This window comes from Pan troglodytes, chromosome 9 (assembly GCF_028858775.2).
Source record: "Pan troglodytes isolate AG18354 chromosome 9, NHGRI_mPanTro3-v2.0_pri, whole genome shotgun sequence".
In the NCBI taxonomy this organism is placed as follows: Eukaryota; Metazoa; Chordata; class Mammalia; order Primates; family Hominidae; genus Pan; species Pan troglodytes.
The window spans coordinates 82,926,834-82,950,093 of record NC_072407.2 but is presented as its reverse complement, the minus strand read 5'-3'; the positions used below and the strand labels follow the sequence as shown (position 1 = coordinate 82,950,093).

At 35.1% G+C, this 23,260-nt stretch overlaps 1 protein-coding gene across 3 annotated transcripts in view; it reads left to right on the top strand.

The window, feature by feature from the left end:
• TENM4 (teneurin transmembrane protein 4) overlaps positions 1-23,260 on the top strand; it is a 3,006,191-nt gene that overhangs the window by 734,058 nt on the left and 2,248,873 nt on the right. For 2 of the 3 annotated variants that reach the window (XM_054661572.2, XM_063784373.1), the window contains one exon: positions 7,969-8,046. The gene's annotated coding sequence lies outside the window, so the exon portion shown is untranslated. Of the gene's footprint in view, positions 1-2,839; positions 2,999-7,968; positions 8,047-23,260 lie in introns of all 3 variants that reach the window. The other variant, XM_063784372.1, reaches the window with a different exon arrangement.

The following is a 23,260-nucleotide window of genomic DNA, read 5'->3' as shown; positions in this document are numbered from 1 at the left end:
TGGTAGGGGCACAATATTTAGTCCATAACAATGATGGAATGTAGAATGAAAATGTTGTAGTGAAAAGAACAGTGGGCATAATCTTCCTACTTTGACCTAGTAGCTGTGTGGCTCTAGACACGTTATTTTCTCTCTGTGTCTCACGTTCCATGAGATTTAAGGTCAGAAATCACCAGATTCAAATCTTGGTTCTGTTCCTTAATAGCGTTTTGACCAAGGACAAAACATTTTATTTGCCCTAAATCTCAGCTATATCTCTAGTAAAACAAAATTAGTATGAACACATGCTTCATAGGGTTGTGAGGGTTAACCTAGGATAATATATGTAAGGCATTTAAATTTGTGTATTACATATAAGTGTATAATAAATGCTAGTATTACTGAACACATATTGTATTTTTTCTGTAACTTAATTTTTCCCACTCTGTATCAGGCACTATTCTAATGTTGCCTATAAGATTTATATGACTGAAAGCTATGATAAGGATTAACTTAAATAATAGACTAACAAGAACATGGCATTTAGGAGATAATCAACAAATTTTATATCGTGAGACTCAGTGATATATAAGTAAGATAAACACCTGAATAGGCATAATTTGGTTTAACAATGAAGAGTGAAGAAATACTTTATTTAGTCTTTCATTCATTAATTTCTTTTTTCTATTCAACAATCTTTATATTGTTGACCTGTGCCTAGTCTGTGCCTAGCAGAGATCCTAAGCACCAAATGGGAAACAAAAATTAATGAGACTGGGTTTCTGCCTTGTAGGTTGTGAGTTCTTAATCTGAAATCCAGGCATCTGTGGATGAGTTTCAGAGAGTCCACGAATTATATAAAAGAATAATAAATTTTTATGTTTCCTGGGGAAGCATCTGTCATTTTCATCTGCCTCTTCCTAGTCTCCCTAAGTGATTGCAATAGAGAGAAAAGGTGTATGTAACATGCTCCTAATTATAGCTTCAGCAGCACTATTGTTCCTTGGCTGCCTGGGCTTTGGACATAACTGGATTCAAACTCCAAATGCCTTCCCTAGTTGCTCTAAAACTTAACTTGAACCTCGGTTTCCACATGTGTAAAACTGGAGTAGTAATCCCTACCTCTCGGACTTGTCTCAATAATGTATGTCGAAGAAGTTCTCACAATGGCTGGTACTTAGTAGCCATTTAAAAGTAGTGGTTTCTCCCCCATTCAGGGGTCCTCCCACAGTGATGGCTGTCTCAGAGACCAGCAGTCTCAGAGATCAAAGAAGCTCAATCACAGCTTAATCACAGCTCATTGATTGATTAAATCACATTAGAATCCTTTGATTTCAGACACCAGTCACAGATAGGAGTGATATAAGGAGTTGAAACATGAACACATTGGTGGTAATCAAATCCAAAAACCTTGGCTCATGTGCCTAGTCTCTATATCATAATTTATATGTATCAATTAATATGTCTCATATTGCACCTGCCACTTTAGATCTAATCCCTGTCATAATTTAATTGGGTGACATTGTGACTCAGATCTCAGGCATTACAGAAACCAGCATGAGGTGGATATGTGACACAAGGGCATATTTGTTCCTCAAATGTTTTTCAAAAATAGAAGAGACTGAGGAGCTTAGAGTTACACAGCAACACAGACTAACAGCACCTTATGAGGTACACCTTGCTGAGTGCCTCAGAAAGGTAAACAAATCTTGAGAAGCATAGAACAAAATTGTAATAGTGGTAGAAGGGTGTTTTATAGAATAATTAAATAAGTAACTGTGAGAAAATAATCACCTAGAAAAATATTGAATCATACAACATTATAATATGGCAAAATGCATGTTATAATCTTGCTAATAGCATTGCAGATCATTCTAATCGTGGTCTTATCTCCTTTTAGTGAAAAGTGGTAACAGCCTCCAGCACTCATACCATAAAGCAAGTGTCATAAAAGCCTACAGATTAGCTCACCTATGAATCCAGTGTGATCAGTGAAGGGCTGAACTGCATATCTGAGCTCTCTAGATGACAAAAATTTGGCATCTCAGGACCCAGACCTGAGAGAGATATCCCAAGAGTATATTAAATGGAAGGTTGTTTTCGTATTTTGAATCTTTCTTTTCTTTATAAAAAAAAGTATGTTAAAGAATTTGGCATTTTCCAGTTTTTCAGAGTATATTAGTGATCATATATTTTCATGACATGGTGATATTTCTACTCATCACTGGATAAGGTCCAAATTATTTACCACTATACATAAACATATGTTTATATATATATATATATATATATATATTTATGCATATATTAGGGATGTAATAAATATGTGGAGACAGAAAGATGAATAACCATGTCATGGACTAGGCCTTCAGGGAGCTTCTTCTCCATTGGAAGCTGTCACTCAAATAATTATAATGGAGGTGGTGATAGGAATGGTAAACCTTGTGATGGGAACATCAGTGATAATATGAGATCATATAACAGAGACACCAAATCTAGATTCAGAGACTCAGAAAAAGATTCCTCAAAAGAAGTGACACCTGGACTGACCTTAAGGATGAGTAAAAGCCCACCAGCTGAACACAGCAGTGGGATCGAAGGAAAAGACTATTTCAGACAGATGGACTGAAGGACCAGAGACAGTGAAGCATGGGATGCATTCTAGAAAGTGGAAGAAATTTGGAATGAGTAAACATTAGCAAGTGAACAAAACATTACAAAGAAATAAAGGTAGAGAAAGAAACAGATTCCAGAGTAACTTTGCATGAGAAAATACATAAAATTGTGAATACAGCTGCTCTGGGAAAACTTCTCAAACCTTTATGATGATAAATGATCACTACTTCCTTTATCCCCATAGGTCTGAACCCTTGATAAACCTGGATTGAAGCACCTAGAGAAAAACAATTACGACTGGCCTAAAATGGGCACAAAGAATAGCAGTTATCTAAAATTACTCTCACATTAAATCAAGGAGGTTCGTACATAGAATATCAAGAAATCACTGTAACTGGATCCAGTAAGTCCTAGACTTTTACCTGCTATGCACATTATATATATATATATATATATATTTTTATTTCTGTTTTGCTTTCCACTATTCTAATGCACATCGCAGAATAGATCATACCCTACCTCTCTGACACTATGCAGATTACAAATTACTTGGACTTAAATTTGAGAATTTAAACTGTTCTTCTTTTGTCATTTTTGCTATTCTGATAATAGAAACACTTCTCTATTTTATCAACTTTATTGTAATGTTAATTAAATAAATGAATAAAGGGCATGTCATATTACAACCTAGTGTCATGCTGTGCTTTATTGGTTAACAACAGAAACTTAAAAAGTAAGAACAATGGCAAATAGAAAGCATATGAGCAAAACTAACAATTAACTCCATTCTTTTAGTCTTTTTCTTTTTAAATGTTTTTCTAGAGCAAATTAAATAACAAGAAATAAGTCCGATCAAAATAAAACTCTACAATTTACCCATTTGTTTACTAAGAGATCTTCATTTTTCTCATAACTACAATTGTTTTGTCTGTTTTAAGTGGTACCAAAAGATAATAATTTAACTCATGTCTCAGGTTTCAAAATAATTTGCCTTCTCTAGTATTATAAGGTTTAGAAGCATGCTTTCTTATCCAAGTTGTGCTTCCACATTAAAATTTAATGATAGAATTATTGCTTATGAACCTTCACATTTCACTCTAACCATTACAGACTATGATGCATACCCATATTTAGAAAGCTTTGTAATATAATTCAGTTACAGGAACTAAGCACAGATTGCATTTTCCCCCTGACCATTAATTCTATCTCAAGTCTTGGACAGAGACTTTTTAATTTTATATTTGTTCTTCAACAGTGTGTATAAAAATGCACTAAAAGCTGCCGCTTTTTCAACAACACCATGGTCACGGTTAGTTAAATATTTAATTCCACCAAGCACAAGTGAGGGCATGCAACAAGCATGAACTGGACTATAAAACCACTGTGATGGATTTAGATCCCTTGAGTCCCTAGTGAGTTCTGTACTGATACAGTAAATGAGGGAGAAGTCTCATCAAGATGCAAGTTTAAATAGGAATCTGTCCTGCCACATCCACTGACAAGATTAATTATAGATCTCTGAACCTGATGTGTTTTGTTAATTTCTGGCATCATTTTACTAGTCTACAGCCAAGCTGAAATATTAGGAGCGGCTTTAAATAATTCTGTTTTCCAGAGTGACACTTTTCTATATATTTTAAGTTTTGAAACTTACTGAGTCACCGATAAAAGCTTCCATTACTTATTTGCCATTAGTAGTTGCATCTGTTCTTTGAAATTGGGACAATCTTTCTGCAATAGTGGCAAAATGCTGAAAGAAGGAAAGGGCTCTCTCTGTGAGAAAATTCAGCTATTTTCTATCAGGCATATGTCCTCAAATGAGAGAAAAAGGCAATAAATATAGCACAAAGACACTTTGCCTTGTGAATAACATTATCTACGTTTTATAGAAGACCCAAATGATCTTTTTTTAAAGCTGAAATTTTGGCTTTAGTAGTGGCAACATGCTACACTATTTGTATATAAAAAGATGTTATATCCCCAAAGGGTTTAAAGCACAAGTTTATAGTAGGACAGACATGAAATTGAATCTGTATCAATGTTTACCAATCGGATAAAGTTATTTAATTTCTTTGATCTTTAGTTTTGAAGTTTATAAAATAAAAAAGATAGTACCAAATTTTGCATTTGTTATGATGACTAAATAATATGATACACAGAAAGTAATTATCACAATTCTTGGCCCATCACAGTCACTAAATATCAGCTTACAAGTAAAAGTGCTACTTCATAAAATATAAAATATATTCCTAAGATTTCTGTTGACACAGTTCTCTTAAATGTGAATCCAAGAAGTGAATGTTATAAAAATCTTCAGAGCACTGAACACTCAAATCTCTTTCTTTCATTGTGATCTTTGTGATGGATGCTTGGAGTAATATTTTATTGATACAGTGTTCAATATTGTTAACTGAAAAACTGCTAAGCTGAATCAGGTTTTATTTTTTTCTCCCATCTTCTCTAATCTCTAGAACAATACTATTAGCTGTGGGCTATAGTAAGATGGAGCTGGATTTTCTGGACCATCTTCATTTGCTCTCTCTCTCCACATCTGAGCTCGTGTCTCCCCATCATATGTACCAAGCTCCTTACTATCTTCAAGCTTCCACCACAAAAAAAGCCTTCTTTACAGGCACTATCTTGACCTACTTACTTTTTTCATAATTCCATTTTTCTTTCTATTATGATATTGACCAATATCCTGATGATGATGATGTAGAGAAAGATACTTTCCATTATCTGCTCTGGATTTGGGGGTGGACTGTCTAGTTGTATCTCAGTGTAGAGGAAAGCCAAGCCCAGGCACTAGGTCCCTCTTGAAAGGCAGATCACAGAGTCACTCTGGAGCAGAGGTGAAAGCGGTATTCAGAGTAGAATCAGGTTGACAAAAAGAATCTGGGGCTGAGGTTAAGTTGGATAGAAATCAGTAAAAAAATAAGGCGGTCAAAAAGAAGTAAGGAATAATGTTGGGGAATGGATCAGACTCCGTAGTGGGTCAGAATCAAGTAATTGAATGGTGAGTATTATATTTAGAAAGTGTTTTTTTCTTTAATGTATTATATTTCTTTAGGTTAGGAATAGACTTTAAAAGATTCAGGATGGACAAAAAGCACCATGGTTATTGTCTTCAAAATTGTTATGATTATCATCATCATATTTTCAGAAAACAGAAGAAAATAGATTAGTGTTGCATTGAAATGGTTCAAACAATAGATTAAAATAAAACTTGCTTATTATTGTGCAATCTTTATTCACAGGTGATTTATTGTTTTTTTAGATATAATTTGCATAATATAAAATTTTACATAAAATAAAATTTACCATATTAAGGGCTTCACTTCAGTGGTGTGTATCCTCTCCCTCTCCATATACCTAAACAATCTGATTGTTTTCTTATTATTTGACCATGTGTTGAAAACTTCTGATAGTCTCAATCCAAATTTGACTCCTAGTTAATCAAGATTTTACTTAGTGTATTAGTTGCTTATTGTTGGTCTAACAATTTTGCATAAATTTAGAGTCTTTAGGGGAGAATTTTTTTCCTGGCCTTTTTCAATTTCTACAGGCCCCTGCATCCTTTGCTTATATGGTCCCTTCTATCATCTGAAAATCAGCAGCATAGCATATTCAAATCTCTCTGTGATGGTCCCTCTTGCTCCATCTGTTACTTATAAGGACCTTTCTGGTTATATTTGGGCCTACCCAGATAATCCATAACAATGTCTCCATCTCAAGATCCTTAATTTAATCACATCTGTACAGTCCCTTTTGCCACGTGTGGGAATATTCACAGGCTCTAGAGACTGGAAGGTGCACATCTTGGAGGTGGGGAGTGGTTATTCAGCCTACTACACTGAGATTAATATTTATATTTTATATTGCATAAATAATATTGTGGTATTTATGTTCTTCAAGATCTTTAATCTATATGAAATTTTTTGAATACCTCTCTGAATTTCATGGCATATGAAATTTAAATAGCTCTTCTTAAAATGTGTGTTAATTACCTAGGGAGTTTATATTCTTCCAAGCTGTGTAAATTCCATCTGAAATGCATTCCTTTTTCCAATATATACAAAAGTATGTCTATATTCACATTATACATGAATTTTGTCTATGTTACTGAAAATTTGGAAGTCTTTGGGAATGGCCATCCATTTCATTGATTCCTTCTTTCCTCTTCTTCCTCCTCTGTTCTCCTCCCCTCATCTTATCCCTTCTACCTTTCAGAGTACCTGGGATCTCCAAATTCTTCTTTTTCTCTTGTAGAAAGCAGTTCATCTTTAAAAAACATCAATTAAAAACTTGAAAACTCCATCAAATTACATTAAAACAAGGGACCTCTATTTAAGAAATTTCTGTGTGTATTTAAAACTGCTATGGCTATAGCTGGCAAAATAATGTTTTCTTCCAATTATAAATACAATGCTATTATTTATTTTAAATAAAGATTATAATCATAGATAATTCAAAGATGGTGCTAAGCATTTCTATTATTTGGGTGCATATTTGATATAGATATTTGAGTAACATCTTCCTGGTGTTCCTCAGTTATTAATTTAGCTTGCTTTTATTAAGTATTCACTGTGTGCCAAACACTTTCTAACTGTAAATCCAATAATGAGAAATAAAACATGAAGTCTTGTTTCATTGGCCAATATCATTTTTAGTGATCTTCTTTATCCGTTTGCCATACATATCTTTGGTTTGCCTATAGCCTTTGGTGAATTGTCTAGTAACTACCCCCGGGTCATGGTCAAAGTAAACTGATATCAGTAGCAGGCTTGAGTTTGACACTACTATAAATGGTGTTCATTACCTTAATCCCAGTTGCCGTGTAAATAACCATGTTGAAATAAGATATTTCTGAGAGACAAAAGTGATTACCCCAATAAGCTTCATAAAGGCAAACACTGAACACAGTGAGATCTCAGAAATTTTAGTTTCTTTATGCATCCCCAGTGTATATGCACCTTGAAACCAAAGCTTTAAGCTCGGAGGTACTATGTCTCTCTGCTCAGCATATAAAAAGTGATACAAATTAAAATATTTTTGAATGATTACATAAATACATATATCAAATATGTGATATCTTTCCTTCCCAAATAATTTATACCAACTAGTCATCCAGAAAAATGATTATGATTTTTTTTCTATTTTCATTTACTATTCATTTATTTCACAAGTATTTATCAGCATTAAGCTAGATTCTCTCTACTCTTTCTTTTGCATCTCCACATAAAACTGGGCTCAGTACACAGTGGATACACAGTAAATGCTGCTGATTGACTGAAAAACATCCTATAATGAGGCTATTATTATTGAAGTTTGCAGGTTTCTTTTCCTAATTTTAAAATGCCTTTTTCATTTTAGATCACCCCAGGTAACTGTCTCACCACATCAATCTATTGATTCTCACTGCATGGAGTGAAGAAGAAACCACCAGATCAGGTATGGTTTCCAGTACTAAAAATTATTCACTCAAAATTAATATGTATTATGCATTTCAGAGAGGAACACTAAAAATATTCTTACAATTGAACTTGATGCAATTGATTTTGGAAGTTATTAGAATTTAAAAGCTTCTTTTTTTTTTTTTTTTTCAAACACAAGACCTCTTTTGTGGAAAAGAAACTATACAAGTACTTTTTGAGGCTTCTACATTGCAATTTACTCCACCTAGTAATTACCCTATCAACACATACTCAAAATGTCTTCAGTCACAGTCCTTCTAATGTAATCTGGGTGTTCATTGTTCTTCTGTTTGATATGCACTGGAAGCCCATGGTGTCTTCTTATTTTAATCAGTATTTGAATGCATTGTCAGTTGACATAAAAACAACAATGATTAGTAGGACAGATGTTTCCCTTAAATGTGAAAATGTAGGGGCCAAAACCACAAATTAACCCCAAAGCTCACAGTCTTAGCATGCATTTTTCAAGAAGGTGAGATAAAAATTATTGTCATGTGAAAATCAGGAACTTGTCAAAGTTGTAAAGATCTGTAACCTGCAAAATAATGTCATTTTGAAGTAGCTCAACTACCTACTCTGAAAAATGAACAAACAACTGTAGCATGTTGGTAAAATGAAATATTATTTACCTTTAAAGATGCTGAATTTGACAAAGAAATCAGGAGAAACATTGAAAAAAGAAACAGAATAAATAGAGTTTCATGCCAGATGCATTAGCATATAATAGAAGGATTAGAAGAGCCTATGAATGGATTAACACTATTCATTTGTATAGTATTATTTTTATTAATACTATATGTTTCCTGTGCTTATTGGCTGAGAATGCTATAAAAATCAGTTGTTCATGACATTTAGTTATCAAAAAGGTAAAATCTTACAATAGCTAACAAATTTCTCTCATATTGGTCATGTTTATCTCCTGTTTCTACGTTTATTCCTTAGTATTTTTCATTGGAATTTCTAATTATACCTCATGAGAAAAATTTAAAAATACAATGTTTTGCGTCAATGATTCATAGTTAAGGAAAAAGTTGAGGTCAAGGTCCTTCCCTTGTCTACTCTCTCTCTTTTTTTTCTGTAAAAACTTTATTTAAATAAATTTTGTGATAATTCTTTTTCTTCAACCTTCACAGATACTTGTTGAGAATAGATAATGAATAAAGCTGCAAAATAAAAATGCACAGCCCAGACTGGGGTTGTGTTGTTAGTTAGCTAACATCCCGAGAAACTGTTTCACCTGTGAAAGCCTGTATTAAGACAGAGCAGCTCTAAAACTCAATTTAGGATGCAAGTTACCATCGCTTCAAGAGTTATAAGAAGATTTTCTGAATATAACAGTCTGAATCATAGGGCTCATTGTATGGTGATCCCTTATTTTTTGACTGAATTGCTTAAACAATTATTAATAAAAGGGATGAGTATCTTTGAATTATAAGGAGTCATCCAGCTACTGACCTGCTCAGAGTTTGTAGAAACACACTATCCAGGTCTCTTTAGATTATTGTGCCGTGGATCTAATCTGCTCCATTAAAGCTTTATTCATATGCAATTAAAAGATTAAAATGAAGCATCTTTGGAGTCAACACCCATTATGTAGTTATTAGTCTTCTCGGTCGAGGAGGTGGCATTACAGTGGGATATCTGTTTCATCATACTTTCCCTATTTCATATCTTACCACCTCCCCAAAACATACACAGTTGTCACTGCTTTTGACTATAGCCGTTCACTTAGCATCTGCTGTTGTTTGTTTTAATGTCATTAACTTAGCTAAAGTCTTTCAGCCAAGCTCACATTTGAAAAATCAAATAAGGAAATAAAGTAATAGTGTTTCATAGTGCATACCATTGCCCCCGTGATTCTGGGCAAACCTTAAACTCTCCTTCTTCCTACTCATTGGATGAAACTTCCCTGCTGGAGAAAGCCTAGCTCTTCTCACAGAGGGATTTAATATCCTCGTTTTTTTTTTTAAATTTTATTTTTTTTATGTATCAAAGAGATCTATATATTTTAATTGCTCCATTTGATAACTATCTGATTATTTGAATCGCCTCATAGGATAAGTACAACATAAAGTCATAGACAAGTAGACTTAGGTTCAAGTCCCACCCTTGCCTTTTACTACCTGTGGCTCATGAGCAAGCTAGTTAAATTATTTGTGCTAGAGTTTATGCATTTCTGGGTTGGGAATAATAATATTACTTAAAAGAGTTTTTCAAAGGATTGAACTAGAAAATACATTTTAAGCTTTTAATATACTAGGTGACACAGAGCAAACACTCAAAAATGCTAGCTGTATCATGAAATTGCTCAAATTATTAGATTGAGATACACACACACACAGAGTTAGCATAAGCAATAAGAATGGCTTATCTGCTTTCAAATCATTGGAATTGAAAAATTCTTAATACCAAAAGTGCATTGGATATAGCTTGAAGTTTGAAATTTGTAGTGTCTAAGGTCTTTATTGCTATTGATTATCATTATAATCACAGAAAGTAGTAGTACAGAATGCTCCATATGTGGAGCTCAATATTTGAGAAAGCCACGGTAAAAGTGACCACAGATATCATCTAGCCTAAAGATTTTTCAGACTGGATTGTGTTTATTTATTTTGATTTGGTTTGGCTTCTTCTGTAGAACTACATTATATTAAGAGTTCTATAAGGAGAGCTGATCTGTGTGGGGATGAGATTCTTGTTTGTTCAATTCTTGTCTGTTCAGTTCCACCACGAAGATCATTCTTCAGTTTGTTCTGATCTCCCAGTGCTTAGAAAACACAGTTTTAAGAACACTGACCTATTTCAGTCCTGTAATTTTTAGGATGGAGAAACCAAAGCTAGGAATAGTGAAGTAACATGCCCAAGGCCACACCGAAAGAGGGCAAGTCTGGGTATGCTGATTCCCATCTGTGGGATTGTTCTAACTCTTCAGTAGATTATAGTGAAAGTTTAGAACAGTAAATATGACTTTGGAAAATGTGGTTTTCTCTCCCTTTTTACCAATTATCTTTTAAAAAATCTTTTTAACTTTTTTAAAAATTTATTTAAATTTTTTTTTAATTTCCATAGGTTATTGGGGAACAGGTGGTATTTGGTTACATGGGTAAGTTCTTTAGCGGTGATATGTGAGCTTTTGGTGCACTCATCACCTTAGCAGTATACAATGAACCCTGTTTGAAGTCGTTTTTCTCTCACCCCGTTCCCACCCACCCTTTACCCCTGAGTCCCCAGAGTCCATTGTGTCATTCTTATGTCTTTGAGTCCTCATAGCTTAGCTCCCACTTACGAGTGAGAACATGTGATGTTTGGTTTTCCATTTCTGAGTAATTTCACTTAGAATAATAGTCTACAATATCATCCAGGTCGCTGTGAATGCCATTAATTCATTCCTTTTTATGGCTGAGTAGTATTTAATTATACACACACACACACACACACACACACACACACACACATGTTATATACATATATATATATATATATATATATATATATATATATATCTCACAGTTTCTTTATCCACTCATGGATTGATGGATTTGTTTCACGTTTTTGCCATTATGAATTGTGCTGCTATAAACATGCGTGTGCAAGTATCGTTTATGTATAATGACTTCTCTCCCTCCAGGTAGATACCCAGTAGTGGGATTGCTGAATCAAATGGTAGTTCTTTAAGGAAACTTCACACTGTTTTGCATAGTGGTTGTATTAGTTTGCATTCCCACCAGCAGTGTAGCAGTGTTCCCTGTTGGCATCCACTCCAACATCTACTATTTTTTTTTTTTATTTTTTGATTATGGCCATTCTTGTAGGAGTAAGGTGGTATCACATTGTGGTTTTGATTTGCATTTCCCTGATCATTAGTGGTGTTGAGCATTTTTTTCATATGTTTGTTGGCCATTTGTATATCTTCTTTTGAGAATCATCTATTCGTGTCCTTATCAATATTTTTGATAGGATTGTTTGTTTTTTTCTTGATGATTTGTTTGAATTTGTTGTAGATTCTGGATATTAGTCCTTTGTCAGACATATAGATTGTAAAGATTTTATCCCACTCTGTGGGTTGTCTGTTTGCTGTGCTGATTGCTCCTTTTGCCGTGCAAAAGCTCTTTAGTTTAATTAAGTCCTAGCTGTTTATTTTCATTTTTATTGCATTTGTTTTTGGGTTCTTCATCATGAAATCCTTGCTTAAGCCAATGTCTAGAAGGTTTTGTTCAATGTTATCTTCTAGAATTTTTATAGTTTCAGGTCTTAGATTTAAGTCCTTAATCCATTTTGAGTTGATTTTTGTGTAAGGTGAGAGATGAGAATCCAGTTTCATCTTCCTACATATGGCTAGCCAATTATCTCAGCACCATTTGGTGAAAAGGTTGTCCTTTCCCCACTTTATGTTTTTGTATGCTTTGTCAAAGATCAGTTGGCTGTAAGTATTTGGGTTTATTTCTGGGTTCTCTATTCTGTTCCATTTGTCTACGTGCCTATTTTTATACCAGTACCACACTGTTTTGGTAACAATGGCCTTATAGTATAGTTTGAAATCAGGTAGTGTGATGCCTCCAGATTTGTTCTTTTTGCTTAGTCTTGCTTTGGCTGTGTGGACTATTTTTTTGTTCCATATTAATTTATGATTCTTTTTTCCAGTTCTGTGAAGAATGATGATGGTATTTTGGTGGCACTTGCATTGAATTTGTAGATTGCTTTTGGCAGTGTGGTGATTTTCACAATATTGATTCTACCCATCCATGAGCATGGGATGTGTTTCCATTTGCTTGTGTGATCTATGATTTCTTTCATCAGTGTTTTGTAGTTTTCCTTGTAGAGGTCTTTCACTTCCTTGGTTAGATATGTTATTCAGTTTTTTGTTTTGTTTTGTTTTGTTTAGCTATTGTAAAAGGGATTGAGTTCTTGATTTTATTCTCAGCTTGGTTGCTTTTGGTGCATAGAAGAGCTACTGATTTGTGTACATTAATTTTATATCTGGAAACTTTGCTGAATTATTTTCTCAGTTCTTGGAGCTTTCTGGAGGAGTCTCTAGGGTTTTCTAGGTAAATGATCATATCATCAGCAAACAGTGACACTTTGACTCCTCTTTACCAATTTGGATGCCATTTATTTCTTTCTCTTGTCTGATTGCTCTGTCTAGGACTTCCAGTATTATGTTGAAGAGGAGTGGTGAGGGTGGGCATCCTTGTGTTCTTCCAGTTCTAAGAGGAAATCCTTTAAACTTTTCCCCCTTTAATATTATGTTGGCTGTGGGTTTGCATAGATGGCTTTTATCACATTGAGGTATGTCCCTTGTATGCTGATTTTGCTGAGAGTTTTAATCATAAAGGGATGCTGGATTTTGCCAAATGCTTTCTCTGCATCTATTGAGATGATCATGTGATTGTTGTTTTTAATTCTGTTTATGTGGTGTATCCCATTTATTGACTTGTGTATGTTAAACTGTCCCTGTATCCCTGGTATGAAACCCACTTGATCATGGTGAATTCTCTTTTTGATATGTTGTTGGATTCGGTTAGCTTGTATTTTCTTAAGGATTTTAGCATCTATATTCATCAGGGATATTCGTCTATAGTTTTCTTTTTTGGTTATGTCCTTTCCTGGTTTTAGTATTAGGATAATAGCAGCTTTAGAATAATTTAGGGAGGGTTCCCTCTTTATCTTGTGGAATAGTGTCAATAGGATTGGTACCAATCCTTCTTTGAATGTGTGGTAGAATTCTGCTGCGAATCTGTCTGGTCCTGGACTTTTTTTTGTTGGTAATTTTTAAATTACCATTTAAATCTTGCTGCTTCTTATTGGTCTGTTTGGGGTATCTAATTCTTTCTGATTTAAGCTAGGAGGGTTGTATGTTTCCAGGAATTTATCCATCTCTTCTAGGTTTACTAGTTTATTCATATAAAGGTGTTCATAGTAGCCTTGAATAACCTTTTGTATTTCTGTGGTGTCCATTGTAATATCTCCTGTTTCATTTCTTATTGAGCTTATCTAGATTTTCTTTCTTCTTTTCCTGGCTAATCTTGCTAATGGTCTATGAATTTTATTTGTCTTTTCAAAGAACCAGCTGTTTGTTTCATGTATCTTTTGTATTTTATTTTTGTTTCAATTTTATTTAATTCTGCTCTGATTTTGGTTATTTCCTCTCTTCTGCTGAGATTGAGTTTGGTTTGATCTTGTTTCCCTAGTTCCATGAGGTGTGACCTTAGACTGTCTGTGCTCTTTCAGACTTTTTGATGTAGGAGTTTAGGGCTATGAACTTTCCTCTTAGCACCACCTTTGCTGTATCCCAGAGGTTTTGATAGGTTTTGTCACTATTGTTATTCAGTTCAAAGAATTTTTAAATTTCCACCTTGATTTTTGACCTGGCAATCATTCCAGAGCAGGTTATTTAATTTCCATGTATTTGCATGGTTTTGAAATTTCCTTTCGGAGTTCATTTCCAGTTTTATTCCACTATGGTCCGAGTGAGTACTTGACATAATTTCAATTTTCTTAAATTTATTGAGGCTCATTTTGTGGCCTATCATGTGGTGTATCTTGGAGTAAGTTCCATGCACTGTTGAATAGAATACTGTATATTCTGCGGTTGTTGGATGGAATATTCTGTATGTATCTGTTAAGTCCATGTGTTCCAGGATATAATTTAAATCAATTTTTTCTTTGTTGACTTTCTGTCTTGATGACCTCTCTAGTGCTGTCAGTGGAGTATTGAAGTCCCCCACTATTATTGTGTTGCTGTCTATCTCATTTCTTAGGTCTACTAGTAATTGTTTTATAAATTTGGGAGTTATGGTGTTAGATGCATACATGTTTAGAATTGTGATATTTTCCTGTTGGACAAGGCCTTTTATCATTATATAAATAGAGACATTATATAATGTCACTTTTTGTCTTTTTTAACTGCTGTTGTTTGAAGGTTTGTTTTGTCTAATATAAGAATAGCTACTCCTGCTTGCTTTTCTTGTCTATTTGCATATGTTTTCTTTTTCCACCCCTTTACCTTAAGTTTGTGTGGATCCTTATGTGAATCCTTTAGGTGAATCTCTTGAAGGCAGCAGATAGTTGGCTGGTGAATTCTCATCCATTCTGTAATTCCGTATCTTTTAAGTGGAGCATTTAGGCCATTTACATTCAATGTTAGTGTTGAGATGTGAGGTACCATTCTATTCATCATGCTATTTGTTGCCTGTGTACCTTGTTTTTTTTTTAATTGTATTTTTGTTTTATAGGTCCTATGAGATGTGTGCTTTAAAGAGGTTCTGTTTTGGTGTGTTTCCAGGATTTGTTTCAAGATTTAGTACTCCTTTTAACAATTCTTGTAGTGGTGGCTTTGTAATGGCACATTTTCTCAGCACTTGTTTGTCTGAAAAAGACTATATCTTTCCTTCATATATGAAGCTTAGCTTCGATGGATACAAAATTCTTGACTGATAATTCTTTTGTTTGAAGAGGCTGAAGATAGGGCCCCAATTCCTTCTAGCTTGTAGGGTTTCTGCTGAGAAATCTGCTGTTAATCTGATAGGTTTTCTTTTATAGGTTACCTGGTACTTTTGTCTCACAGCTCTTAAGATTCTTTCCTTTGTCTTAACTTTAGATAACCTGATGACAACGTGCCTAGGTGAAGATCTTTTTGTGATGAATTTCCCAGGTGTTCTTTGTGTTTCTCGTATTTGGACGGCTAGGTCTCTAGCAAGGCTGGGGAAGTTTTCCTCATTTATTCCCCCAAATCTGTTTTCCAGACTTTTAGATATCTTTTCTTCTACAGGAATGATGGTAATTCTTAGGTTTGGTCATTTAACGTAATCCCAGACTTCTTGGAGGCTTTGTTCATATTTTCTTATTCTTTTTTGTCTTTGTTGGATTTGGTTAATTCAAGAAGCTTGTCTTTGACCTCTGAATTTCTTACTTCTACTTGTTCAATGCTATTGCTGAGACTTTCCAGAGCACTTTGCATTTCTATGAGTGTGTCCATTGTTTCCTGAAGTTTTATTGTTTTTCATTTATGCTATCTATTTCATTGAATATTTCTCCCTTCACTTCCTGTGTCATTTTTTTGATTTCCTTACATTGGGCTTCACCTTCTCTGGTGCCTCCCTGGTTAACTTAATAACTAATCTCCTGAATCGTTTTTTAGGTAAATCAGGGATTTCTTCTTGGTTTGGATCCATTGCTGGTGAGCTAGTGTGATTTTCTAGTGGGGAGTGGTGGGGTGTTAAAGAACCTTGTTTTGTCATATTACCAGAGTTGGTTTTCTGGTTCCTTCTCGTTTGGGTAGGCTCTGTCAGAGGCAAGGTCTAGGGCTGAAGGCTATTGTTCAGATTCTTTTGTCCCACGGGATGTTCCCTTGATGTAGTACTCTCCCCCTTTTCCTATAGATGCGGCTTCCTGGGAGCAGAACTGTAGTGATTGTTATCTCTCTTCTGAGTCTAGCCACCCAGCAAGTCTACCAGGCTCCAGGCTGGTACTGGGGGTTGTCTGCAGACAGTCCTGTGATGTGAACCATCTGTGGGTCTCTCAGCCATGGATGCCAGCAACTGTTCTGATGGAGCTGGTGGGGTGGCGAAACGGACTCTTTTATATTTCTTAGCTTTGGTGGTTTAATGGACTATTTTTTGCTGGTTGGCTTCCTGCCAGGAGGTAGCACTTTCCAGAGAGCATCAGCTGTGGTAGTATGGGGAGGAACAGGAGGTGGGTGGGGCCCTAAAACTTCCAAGAGTATACACATTTTGTCTTCAGTTACAGGTGAGTAGGGAAGGACCATTGGGTGGGAGCAGGGCTAGGCATGTCTGAGCTCAGACTTCCCTTGGGCAGATCTTGCTGCGGCTACTGTGGGCAATGGAGATGAGGTTCCCAGGTCAGTGGAGTTATGTTCCTAAGAGGATTATGGTTATCTCTACTGTGTCATGCAGGTTGTCAGCGAGGTGGGAGAAAGCCAGCAGTCACAGGTCTCGCCCAGCTCCCACGGAATCTGAAGGCCCAGTCTCACTCCCACCATGTCCCCACCCCCAATAGCACCGAGTCTGTTTCCAGGCAGTGGGCAAGCACGGCTGAGAACTTGCCCCAAGCTACCTGCCTCTCAGTTGCAAAAGCAAGTATGGATTTCCTTTTTCCCCCGCCTATGGACTCTGCACACCAGCTTCATGCCCTTCCCTGAGTTCTGGCCAGGAGACTTCTTGATCAGTTCTAATTGTTACAAAGTTCAGCTGGAGATTTCCTTCTCCCTGTGGCCTTTTCCCAGTACCTCTGTCCACCAGCCCAAAGGACCCCTATGAGGCCAGGCAGAAATGGTTTGGTAGGGGACCCAGCAAGCTCACAGAGCTTTTCCCACTGCTTCCTCTACCCCTGTATTTCAATTGGCTCTCTAAATTGACTCAGCTCCAGGTAAGGTCAGAATCTTGTCTCGTAATCTAGACCTTCAGTTTCCCCAGTGAGGGTGTGTGTTCAGGGGCAGATGATTTCTCTTTCCCATTTCCACAGTTTGGGCACTCACCGTGTTTGGGGTGTCTCTTTTGTCCTGCAGGAGCAATCTGCTTCCTTCAGAGGGTCTGTGGGTTCTCTTGGGTTTCCTGATTTTATTCCTGCAGTTATTTTGAAGCAAAGATTCATGACGCGAGCCTCCACACGCTGCTCTGTCCGAGTCAGAGCTGTGATCTAGTCCTGCCTCCCGTCTGCCATGATCCGCCTAATCCTCCCCACCCCCATTATCTTGTTTTGGTTGTTGCACGTGTATTACAGCAACAGTTCTCCAACTGTGGTCCACAACTAGCAATGTATCACTTTTAAGAACTACAAATTCTTGGGCCGACCCCAGACCTACTGAATCAAAAACTCTAGTGGTGGGACCCAGCAATGTGTGCTTTAACAAAATCTCCAGGTGATTCTGATATTTCACGACGTTTTGAAACCATTGCTTTTTTTTTTTTTTAATTAGCTCCACATGTAAAATAATTTTGGTTACTTGTCTTGCCTACCAACAGCCAAAACACACCAGGAAAAACTATAAAATTCTATAAAGAAAAGAACTGATAGGGAATGAAACTAAAATTCACTGATCACCTACTGTAGAGCAAGCACTCTTTAATTTCTATTAGCTATCTTACTTAATCCTATAGCAATGCTGTGAAGTATGTATTATTATCCCAACTTTACCGATGGGAAAATTCAACTCAGAGAAACTAAATAACTTGTCCAAAATTGCTCAGTTAAAAGCTGCAGGTCTAGGATTTGAACCCAGATGCAGGTGAATCCAAAGCCTTAATGTATTGAAGCCCAGTGGCTTTCACACATAAATGGAGTGGAATATTTGCAACTTTAGGGGAAAATTCTTTCGTTTGATTTTTACTGTCATTATGGAGTGCTTTGATTTTTATTATACTTAGTATATAATATATATCTTTTGATGTTACACGTTTCTTGATGTTACATGGAAATAATAATTTGACACTCGGACATGAGTATGCCTTTTCTACTCATTTCCATTCTACTTACATCTATTTGAATATCAATTTCCAAATTTCTGAATACTAGCCTAACTGTGAAAGGCTAATATATATGTATATGCTTTTCCTTTCTTTAGCATTTCATGTAAGAAATAAATATAGCTCCAGTGTATCCTATTTGGGGGCCTCAAAAAAGTTTCTGAAAAATGAATCATCACCTTATAATGCAGGCAAAATTATGTAAGTTTTATGTAAATGTAATTACATATAGGAGCAATTACAAGAATATGCACTGCAAATGTTGGAGCCATAATATAGGGAATTATAGGAGGAGAGGGTAATTATATACCGTGTTCCTGAAAGCTTAAGCATCTAGGAAGAAGTTTATCAATTTTTATGTATGAAAGAAACATTACGTTTCTTATTGTGTTCTGCAGAGGGTGTGGTGAATAGGTGGTCTGATTAGGAAAATATAGGATAAGGAGACATTGTGAACATGAAGAATGTTCCCACTGTTGAAGCATCTCAGTTCCTGAGCAGTGAAGATTACATGTCAATTATAGACCTGGCTTATCTGTACTAGAGTTTGGTTTGCAGTGAATGGTCAGAGAGGGCAAATTCTCCTTGCTCACTCCACATTCTAGGGTGTTGCTTGTAAGAAAGTCAGTCACATAGTTTAGTGCCTAGTAAAGTTCTGGAAGATTGAACTTGACTAGACAGGTTGTACTATTGGCTGCCAGAAGAAAAAAAATATATAAGGAGATAAATGCACAGAATTTAGCAGAGAAGTGGTTGTAATATCAGCACTTGAAGATTTATACCAAATATTGCATCTGAAGGGTGATATAGAGCCTGTATATAGGTGAAAAGATAAAAATAAGTTAATAATATCAGATCTGGAAGCCAAACAAAGCAAGAAATTCAAGTACTAAATCTTATTGAGGGACAGCTAAGTGTTTGTTTGAGAATTAGATCAGGTAACTTTAATACTTGAGGCTCAGAGTACACCTTCTTCCTTCTAGGACAAATGTGGCGATCAATCCAGTGTGCAAAGTCCCATATCTTATTCAAGATCTAGGCTTGTTCATTCTTCTAAGCAAGTATCCCTCCAGTTTCTTTCCTTTGCTTCACCTCTGCTACTATTACCATACTCCATGCCACCATCATCGCCATTGCCTGAATGATTGTCTCCTAACTGGCCAGTTCACTAACACTTATTCTCTTCACAGTCTATTTTCTAGACTGTAGCCAAAGTGATTAACCCTCCAATCACTTTCCCTTGCTCTTAGGGAAAATATTAATCCTTAGCATGGTTTAAAAGATGCTCCATGCTGTTACCCCTGCTTACTTCTGTAGCCTCATCTGATCTTCTCTCCCCGCTGCTCTCTCTGCAACTCCACACTTTTCGTTTCAGTTTCTATAGGTGACATGTCTGCTCAGGTCCTTTTTTCCTAGAAAGCTTTCTTCATTGCCCTTTCCTCTTTTGGTCTTACAGATCTCAATTCAAACATTGCTTCATCAGGAAACACTTTCTTGACAACTCTCTACTGAAACACACACACACACACAAATGCACACATGTACACATTGATTAGATTTAGTTCCTATTATACTTCCTCATAGCTCTCTGCTTTCTCCTTCATAGAACTAATTAGTTTGCAATTGTGTGTTTATGTGTTATTTTAAATAAATGCTTGGGCATCCCACTAAATTTAATCTACATAAAGCAGGAACTACATACATCTCTTTTTTGATTGTATATATACCCTAGGGCTTAGGCCATTGGCTTGTATAAAGTATTTGCTAAGTAGATACAATACCAGAAGTATAAGTGACAAAAGGAAAAGTAGGTAAATAGGACATTCCCACAATAAAAGAAATGCTATAATTCATGTTAGCAATAAAGTTAAAACCCACTGGATAAGAGAAAATATTTGTAAATCACATATCTGATAAGGGACTTGTATTAAGAATGTATAAATAACCGTTATATCTCAACAATAAAAAAGATGAATCACCAAATTTTTTTAAATGGGCAAAGAACCTGATATTTCTCTAAAGGTGGTACTCACACATTCAATAAACATGTGAGAAAATCACACATCATTACCTACTAGGGAAATACAAATCAGAACAACACTGTGATTTTACCTCACACCCACTAGGATGGCTGTAATAAAAAACAAGTGTTGGCAAGTATGTGTACAAATTGGAATCATGATGTACTGCTGGCAGGGAATGTAGAATGATGCAGCCACTTTGGAAAGCACTTTGGCAGTTCCTCAAAATGATAAACAGAATTATGATATGACTCAGCAAATTTACTCCTCGTTATATACCCAAGAGAACTGAAAACATAACTTTATTCCAAAACCTGCACTTAAATGTTCATTATAGCAGTACTCACAATAGCCAAAATGTGGAAACAACTCAATGTTTATCAACTGATGAATGTGTAGACAAAATGTAGTATATTCATACAATAGAATATTATCCAGCAATAAAACAGAATAAAGTATTGATACATGCTACGACATGGAGGAATCTTGAAAACATGTTAAGTAAAAGAAGCCAGTCAGAAAAGATGACAAAACACCAATATGTTCATATTCCATTTAATAAAATATCCAGAATAGATGAATCTACAGAGACGGAAAGTAGATTAGTGTTTGCCTAGAAGCAGGTAAAAGGAGAACTGAGAGAAAAGAAGGAATGACTGAAAAAGGGTACAGGGCTTCTTTTTTGGTGCTAAATATATCCTATAATTAGATTGTGGTGATGGTTGCGCAACTCTGTGAATATACTAAAAATCTGAATTATGTGCTTTAAATAGGTGAATTGCATCACATGCAAATTATATTTCAATAAACCAATCGTAGAAAAACCCAAAACTTTAAGTCATGACATGGAAAGATGAGTTTCCTATATTTAACTTGTGGGTACAGTGTTTGTATTTAAAAATAAAAAATTGTTAGCGCACACATCCACAGAAAGTAATACAGAACACCCGAAATGGTAAATACATGGCTGAATATTAAAGTAGTCTTTAATTAAAATATATTTAAAAGATAATTGATTGCTTAAAGCAAAAATATTAACAAATTAAGTAAGTATTTTGGGTTTTATAACATATGTAGAACTAACATGTTTAACAGTAATAACAAAAGTCCAGGAGGGGAGAAATTAAAGTATATTATTGTAAGATTCATATACCATATAGGAAATGTTATTATAGCACTTGAAAGTAGACTGTAATAAATTAAAGATGTATACTATAAAGCTTAAAACAATTACCAGAATAATAAAACAAAGAGGTATAGCTAAAAAAAGAAGGTAAAAAGGAATTTGAAAAAATATAGTTAATCTAAAATAAGGCAGAATAAACAGGAAAAGACTAAAAAGAATATAGGACCAATAATGTTAAAAAAAAAGCATGAAGATAGATTTAAAGCTCAATATATACCTAATAGAAGTGATACTCAATTTATCTATTTTTTCTTGAGTGAGTATATTAGTTCTCTATGGCTACCGTAACCAATATACTCACTCAAGAAAAAATAGATAAATTGAGTGACCCTATAACTATTAAATAAATTGAATTTATAGTTAATAAGCTTCCCATAAAGACATTCCTAGGTCAAGATGACTTTACTTGTGAATTTCACTGAAGATTTAAAAGAGAAATAGTATCACTTCTATGCAAATTATTGTAGAAAATTGAAAAAGAGCTACATTTCCCAACTAATTATTTCTGATCAACATTACCTTGATACCTAAACCAGACAAAAACATTGCTACAGGCTAATATTCCTCATGAACATACATGCAAAAAATCTTAATAGAATTTTAGTACATTTCATTCAACAATATATAAAATGAATAATACAGGCTGTACAATTAGGATTTATTACAGGAATGCATGGTGGACTTAACATATGAAAATCCTTAAATGTAACTTATTATATTAACTCATTAAAAAGTAATCCATATCATCATCTAAATAGAGAAAGAAAAAATATTTTAAAAATTCCACTTACTTTCCTGATAAAAACTCTTATTAAATTGACACTAGAAGCGAACTTTAAAGGCAAGAAAATGGTGAAAGACTGAATGAAAGACTATGATCAAGAACAAAGTAAGGATATCTGCCTTCACCACTTGTATTCAAACTTCTGCTAAAGGTTTTAAATCAAAACAATGAGAGAAAGTACGGAAGGAAGAGAGGGAGGGAAGGGAGGAGAAGAAACGGAAGATGAAGAAGGAGAGTGCAGTGGAAGAAAAGGGAAGGGAGGAGAAGGAAGAAAAAGAAGGAAGGTAGGGAGGGAGGAGAGAGAGAGAGTGCATGAGAGAGAATCCAGATTAGAATGGAAAAGTTAAAATTGCAGATGACAAGATTGACTGTGCAGAGAATTTTATGGAGACTACAAAATAGCTATTAAAGCTAAGAAATAAGTTCAGCAAGGTGTCAGGATACAATTGAAAACTGAAATGGATTTTTAAAAATACCATTTAAAATTGTATTAAAATGTGGAAAACTTTGGGATAAATATGACATGATGGAAGGTGTGTTAAGACTTGTGTACTGAGAACAAAAAGCATTATTGGAAGATTTTTTTAAAAAAAACTTAAGTGGAGAGATAATCTGTGGTCATGAATTGTAAAAGTAAATATTAAGATTTTAATCCTTCAGAAATGTATCTACAGATGCAATGAAATTTCAATAAAAATCCCATTAGATTTTTTTTTCTG